Source organism: Solanum tuberosum, unplaced genomic scaffold, assembly GCF_000226075.1.
Source record: "Solanum tuberosum cultivar DM 1-3 516 R44 unplaced genomic scaffold, SolTub_3.0 scf00093, whole genome shotgun sequence".
NCBI lineage: Eukaryota > Viridiplantae > Streptophyta > Magnoliopsida > Solanales > Solanaceae > Solanum > Solanum tuberosum.
Genome location: NW_006239018.1, coordinates 1,143,063 through 1,150,938, shown reverse-complemented (window position 1 = coordinate 1,150,938; position 7,876 = coordinate 1,143,063).

Here is a 7,876-nt window from a genome sequence, read left to right as displayed (position 1 = left end):
TGATGGTAATATAACTTAAAAAATATTAAATTACATAGTCAAATAAAAATTTAAAATAAATATGATAATTTCATATTACATACAAACAATCTAGTGTGACAAATTTGAATTTGCCTTCAATGACAATCTAACTTCATATATTTCACTTCTCTTGTCTTTTCTAGATGTGACTGATCGTACTTTTTAAAGTGTGTGATTTTATTTAGGCATAATATATAAATGTGTTTATTAACTTGATTATATTTTATATTGTTGTTCTTCAATTTTAGGTGTGCATACGTAGATATTTAAACTTGTATAAGGTTAAACAAGTAGACACATGAGTCATACGTGACTTAATATATGTAGGATACCACATAGAACACAAATTGCAATGTAGGATGCCGCATAACATTTCTTTCCAACGTTTGCGTCCATTTCTATCTGTTGTCTCTTTTAATAGTGTGTTTTACCCAGTGGTGAATCCAGAAATTTACGGCTATGGGTGCTCACTATTTTTAACTTATATCAACCAAAGAGCATAATTGCGAGCTAAAATTCGTCAGCATAGACGTTATTATTTTTCAATTCAATGCAATAGACAATTGGAATATTTGGATGGGTTCAAGAAAAAAAGGAGGAGAAACAATATACCTTCACATACAATTGTAGTTACCAAAAAGGCAAACCAGCGAGAATGAAGACTTTTTCGCTTTTGAATTGGAGAACTGAAATAAAGGTGCTAGAACAAATTATTATTTTTCCTAATTAGATTGATTAGAAAGAAAAAGTTAATAGACATGGAAGATCATGACCGTTTATATTTTTTTGAGATTAAGTTACATAATAGACATGAGCAGTGACCGATTCAAGATTTTAAGACCGTGGTTACTTTTTAAGCTATCATCATAAAATATAAATGTATAAATTTAACACTTGTCATAAGAAAGATAATTATATTTATATAAGATAGCGAAAGAAATCAATAAGAAAAATTATCTTGAAAAAAGAATATTGTTTTAGAAAAATTAGAAATAGGACAATTCGTGAAAATGGAAAAAAAAGAAAATCTAGAAAGAAAAGAGCTGATTTTAAAATAAAAAGAATGCCACTACAAGGAATCGAACCTGGGCATTTAAGCAATAGGCTTAAGTCATCAGCGGCCCCTTAAAGTTGTCCGCCTAATTCACTTTAGACACCTCAACTAAGACTAGTACCTATTGAACACTTTTACCAATTCAAAATTGTTCCTATTAGGCATTTTTTGATAATCGGCAAAATATATGAAGAGTGTGTGATACACTTGCGGTGACGTGGCAAAATGGCTAATTAAAAAATAACATGTGGCACTGGTCCCTGAAAATTATAAAAAAAAAAAATTGTTTAAAATTATTTCAAACACTTTTTATATCTAATTTTTTTAAAAGAAAAGGAAAAAAATAAAAATGTCAACCTATTCTACCCAACCCCCTTTCATCTTCATCTTCTTCCCAAAACACATTCTTTCTCAAATCAAAAAACCTAATTCTTTTCAAATAATTTGAAGATAAACTTCTAAAAATAAAAATAAAAAAAATAAAAAATAAAAATAAAAATATATATATATACATTTTCATACTAAGAGTGAAGAAGAAAGAAAATTTTGCCGGCGGTTATTCATTTCTACATCAATGACAAAATGAAATTGATAGCTCAAAAATTAAATTCTTTCAATTTTTTGAATATCATTTTTGATAATTAATGGGTTTATATATGAATTTGAGTAAAAATCTTTGTTAGAAAATTTAGATAAACAAATATCGGCTAACTTTTTTTATATGTAAAAATCATTTATCTTCTTTCTTCTTCTTCATATTTGTTCCTTATTTTTATGAGATTTGAAATAAATCATACGAAAGAAAGTCTTACTTTCTTTCAAATCTGAATCTTCACAGTTTGATTTTCATTTATCTTCATATTTGAAAGAAATAATATTCTTTTTTTTATAAAAAAGAAAGAAAAACAACGTTGGAGCTAAAATGAAGAATGTTTTCCATACTAAAGTATAAGGAAGATGATAGGTAGGGAGTGGGGTCCTTTTCTTTTTTGAAAAAAGTGTAAATGAAAGAAGAAAAATGTTTTTAAGTTAATTATAATACCAAGTGTCAATAAAAGAAGAAAAAATGTAAAAATTTTTTAGAAAGACACTATTTTGAATCTTTTCACGCGCTTCAGGGAAGTGCAAAACACATTTTTTGCCATATCAGCGTTTTGTGTTTAATAGGTACATGTTTTGAACAATTTAGGTGTTCAATAGATACAAGTCTTAGTTGAGGTGTCTAAGTGAATTATGCGGACAACTTTAAGGGGAGGTCGATGCCTAAGCAATAGAAGACCTTGAGAGCCCATTTACAACCACCTCCCCAACTAATACATTTGTTTATGGAAAAACTACTTAACTAGACATACATCCTTACCATATATACTAATTTTACCTCTACTTTCAAACAATTACATGTGTTACCACTTTTAATATTTTATACCATATATTTTAAAAGATACAATCAGATAGAGTCATATCCGTTAAATCTAGGAGTGGTTAATTATCTTTATATTTAAACACCACAACTAATGATCAAATAACAATCAGTATCTTTATCTCTCTAGCTCATCAATTGTTGTTGGAAGTCATACTCTTAAGACTCCACAATCTTCTTCCAAAGGCTACTAGTTAAAGAGACAAGATAAGATAAAGACAGAACACCGAAATGAAAGTAGCCACAATTGAAAGAAATCCCCCTAGGGTATTTGCAACTATTGGTATTAGGCCTCAGATGTTGCTTGGGTGTATTTGAACGTCTGGGCTTTTGGAATAATAAGCCTCATTCTGGAAACTTAATTAAGACATCTTTTTCATTATATATTTTCTGTATTTATCTATTAGTTTGTTATAGGTAGACCAATTAGAGATAGTCAGTTGTGCAGTTAGTTAGCAATATACTCGTATAAATATAGTGTAATTGTACAGAATTTTCATCAATCAAATTCAAAGAATTTTCTACAGTCTTCTTATTTTCACATGGTATCAGAGCAGGTGTAATAATCCTTTTCCAGTTTTCACTCATCTTCATTTCTCGTTTCAGCCTTTTTGCTTTCTTGCTTGTTCTACTCTTCTTCATGGGAGATACTCAACTATCTTCTGGAAGTGTTACTGAAAAGAGTGATGGGATTTTTGCAACTAATGCAGTAGATCCCTCACATGTTTTCTACATTCACCCCTCAGATTCTCCTGGTATGAACCTGGTTTCCACCATCTTTGATGGTAGGAGATATGGTGGCTGGAGAAGAGGGATTATCATTGTTTTATCAACCAAGAACAAACTAGGTTTCATTGATGGATCCCTGGATGTTCATGTTGATATCAATCTTCAAAAAGCTTGGTCAAGATGCAATGATATGGTGTTGTCTTGGCTTTTGAACTCTCTTTCAAAAGAGATTGTTGAATCTGTTTTGTACTCTAAAAGTGCAAAAGTCCTGTGGTTTAACCTGGAAGACAGATTTGATCAGGCTAGTGGAGCAAAATTATTTCAATTACAGAAAGATTTAAATGTTGTTGTACAAGGAAACTTTAGCATTTTTACCTATTTCACCAAGATGAAAAGTCTATGGGATGAGCTTGATGCTCTTAACACATTTTCTACCTGTTCTTGTGATTGTATTGATGGTGCTAAAGAAAAAGGTCTCAAAGCTCATCAAGATGAAAGACTGCTTCAATTGGTCAAACATATTCTCTAGTAATTCAGGATGAAAAATAGAGAGAAATCCATGCTATTCCTAACTATCCAACAGACTCTACTTCCTTTCTTATTGGAAATTCAAGAAATAAGAGGTTTGATGATTATAAATCTTAGCAAGGGAATTTTTCTAAGAAAAACAACCTTATGTGTAACTATTGCAAAAAGACAGGTCATACCATTGAACAATGCTACAAACTTCATGGTTTCCCTGATGATTTTAAGTTCACTAAGAATAAGAGATACCCAAAAGGTCATGTTGCTAACAATGTTTTCAATTCAACTGAGGGAAACAGCCAAAGTGTGGAAATTTATATAGATCAAGCTTCACTTAGTCAGGAAAAATGTTAGCCAACTCTTGCAGCTCTTGCAGCTGTTACAAAAAATGAACCACCAAACTGGAAGTACTAAAGGTTCTGCTAACATCTCTTGTGCAGGTATACCCAATATATGCAATTCAAATGTTTCTCTGTTTAAAGTTGGCAGTAATTCATGAATTTTAGATGGTGGAGCTTCTGAGCATATAACCTCTAATAGAACTCTTTTCTCTAATCTCAATTTTTTGCCTAAACCTATTATGGTTACTCTTCCTAATTCACATAGAGCTACTGCCACTCATTCAGGATCTGTGGAACTCTTACCTATTTTAATTCTTCACAATGTCCTTTATATTCAATCTTTCAAATGCAATCTATTGTCTATTCACAAACTGTGCAACCAGTTTCAGAAAAACTTTTTGTTTACTCCCAACAAATGTTTTATGTTGCAGGACCCTTCACTGAAGAGCCCTCTGGAGGTTGGTAAGGAACAGAGAGGTCTATATATATATATATATATTTTCAAGTCTATTCAACCAGCAGTTACTAAGAGTCTCTCTTCTATTCCCAATCATGGCGATCCAGATGTTCTCCCTACAAAAAGTCTATCTAGTTTTAAGCCTACTAGTTTATATTCTTCCAATTCTGTAGCAAATGTCTTTACTTCCTGTTCTAGTTTCTTTGATTCCAATGTAAAAGAAAAGCTATGGCATTATAAATTAGGCCATATGCCTTTGAGTAATATGAAGAATGTTGTTCCAGCTTCTTTATCTTGTTCCAAATTTTCTTCTCCTTGTATTATTTGTCCTATGGCAAGACAATCTAAATTACCTTTTCCTAAGAGTGTCTTCTCTACTAAATCAGTCTTTGAATTAATACATGTGGATACTTGGGGTCATTATAACACTCCTACACATGATGGTTTCAAGTATTTTTTAACCATTGTTGATGATTTTAGTAGATCTACATGGACTCATCTTCTTAGTTCTAAATCTAATGCCTTCTCCATTCTTAAATCATTTATCTCTATGGTTGAAAGACAATTTAACTCTCAAATCAAGATAATCAAAACAGACAATGCCTTTGAATTAGGGGCTGGAAAATTGCATTCTGATTTTTTTCTTTCCAAAAGGATAATCCATCAAACTACTTGTGTTTACACTCCACAACAAAATGGAATAGTGGAGAGGAAACACAAGCATTTGCTTGAAACTTCAAGAGCCTTATTATATCAATCTCATTTACCTATCATTTATTGGGGGGAATGCTTATTGACTGCCACCTATCTCATTAACAGATTTCCTTCTTCTATATTACATAACAAAACACCTTTTGAAATCCTTTTTAAAGATAAACCTGATTACTCACACCTAAGATGTTTTGGTTGTTTATGTTTTGTTTCCACCTTATCACCTCATAGAACAAAGTTTGATCCAAGAGCTTTACCTTGTGTGTTTTTGGGGTATCCTTATGGAAAAAAAGGTTACAAAGTCATGAACCTTAAAACAAAGAAAATTTCCATTTCTAGAGATATCATTTTTTATGAAGAGTATTTTCCTATTTCATCATATATGTCTCATATTTCTCACAAGTTATTTCTAGTTCCTACCTCAGATATGTATGTTTTTTATTTTCCTTTATTTACTCCTAACCCTGAATCTACAGTCTCAAGTGTTCTTGATACATTGTCTCATGTTTCTAGTACTACTCCTCCTTCTTCTCCTTCATCTCCCTCATCTGATTGCAATCCTAATCACTTTTCTATTAACCCTTGTCCAGTTTCTCCCCATCACAGTCCCATTATTGATACTCTTATCCGAAAGTCCTCTAGGAATACTAGGACTCTTTCCTATCTTAGAGACTATGTTTGCAATGCTTTACAACTCACAAATGTCAGTTCCTCCTGTTTTCTCAATCCTGTCACTCATAATTCTTTTTCTTTCACCGACCTATCATCTACTAATCAGGTTATGCTCAACTCTATCTCTAATATTCATGAATTTGTTAGCTATGAACATGCAATACTTGATCCTTCTTGGAAGGAGGCTATGAGTAAAGAACTAGCTGCTTTGGAACTAAACAGGACATGGGATGTTGTTCTTCTACCTCATGGAAAAAAAGCTTTGCCTTGCAAGTGGGTTTATAAAGTGAAATAACATTCAGATGGGAGCATTGAAAGATTTAAGGCAAGGTTGGTCATTAGAGGTGATATACAGAAGGAAGGGGTAGACTACAATGAAACTTTTTCACCAGTGGTGAAAATGACCATTGTTCGCTGTATTTTAGTTATTGCAGTAAAGAGAGGATGAGGTCTATTTCAATTAGATGTGAACAACGCATTCTTACATGGTGATCTCAATGAGGAAGTCTACATGAAATTTCCTACTGGTCTTTCTTCTCCTTCTCCTAATCATATTTGTTTATTAAAGAAGTTCATTCATGAACTTAAGCAGACATCTCGACAATGGTACTCAAAACTCACTGCAGCCCTTAATTTCAAAGGTTTCAGTCATTCTCTCAATGACTATTCTCTATTTTTTAAGAAGTCCACTGATTCAATTTCCATAGTTGCAGTTTATGTCGATGATATCCTATTAACATGTGACAATCCAGCATAATTACAGGAACTCAAATCATTCTTGGATGACGAGTTTAAGATTAAAGATCTTGGAAATTTACATTTCTTCCTTGGTTTGGAAGTAATTCGAGAACCACATAGATTGATTCTCTCTCAAAGAAAGTTTATTTTTGAATTATTAACAGAGTTCGATTGTTTGAATCTTACTCATGTTTCTGCACCTCTGGATTCCTCAGTTAAGTTAAAGGACAATGAAGGTATTCTCTTAAAGGATCCAACTTTATATAGACACATTTTGGGAAAATTGAATTACATGACTCATACTAGGCCTGATCTCTCGTTCACTGTTCAGCATCTTAGTCAATTTATGCATGATCCTCGCATTCCTCATTTCAATGCAGCATTATGAGTTCTTCGCTACTTGCTCAAAGATCCAAGTCTTGGAATTTTTATGTCCAGTTCACCGTCTTTCCAGCTTTTTGCTTTTTGCTTTTTGCGATTCCGATTGATGTACCTGTCCAGATTCAAGAAAGTCTGTAAGTGAGTTTTATGTTTCTCTTGGATCTTCCCCTATTACTTGGAAATCGAAAAAGCAAGCGTTAATCTCGCTTAGTTCAGCTGAAGCTGAATATAGGTCTATGAGAAGAGTGGTTGCCGAACTTACTTGGTGGGTCCGTTTGTTTGAAGATCTCAATGTTCCAATCAGTTTGCCGGTGCCTCTCCATTTCGACAATTCTGCTGCTATACACATTGCAAAAAATTCGATTTTTCATGAATGAACGAAACACGTCGAAATCGACTGTCATTTCGTTCGTCAACAGTACCTCACCGGCCTTATTTCACTTTCCCATGTCCACTCCTCTTCTCAGCTTGTAGATCTATTTACTAAGTCTCTTACTGCACCTACCCATCATTCTCTACTCCACAAGTTGGGTGTCTCCTCCTCCAGGGGGGGGGGGGGGGGGGGGCGGGTGTTGGAACTCATACTCTCAAGACTCCACAATTTTCTTCTAACGGCTACTAGTTAAAAAGACAAGATAACATAAAGATAGAACACCGAAATGAAAGTAGCCACAATTGAAAGAAATCCCCTTAGGGTATTTGCAACTATTGGTATTGGGCCTCAGATGTTGCTTGGGTGTATTTGAATGTCTGGGCTTTTGGAATAATAAGCCTCATTCTGGAAACTTAATTAAGGCATCTTTTTCATTATGTATTTTCTGTATTTA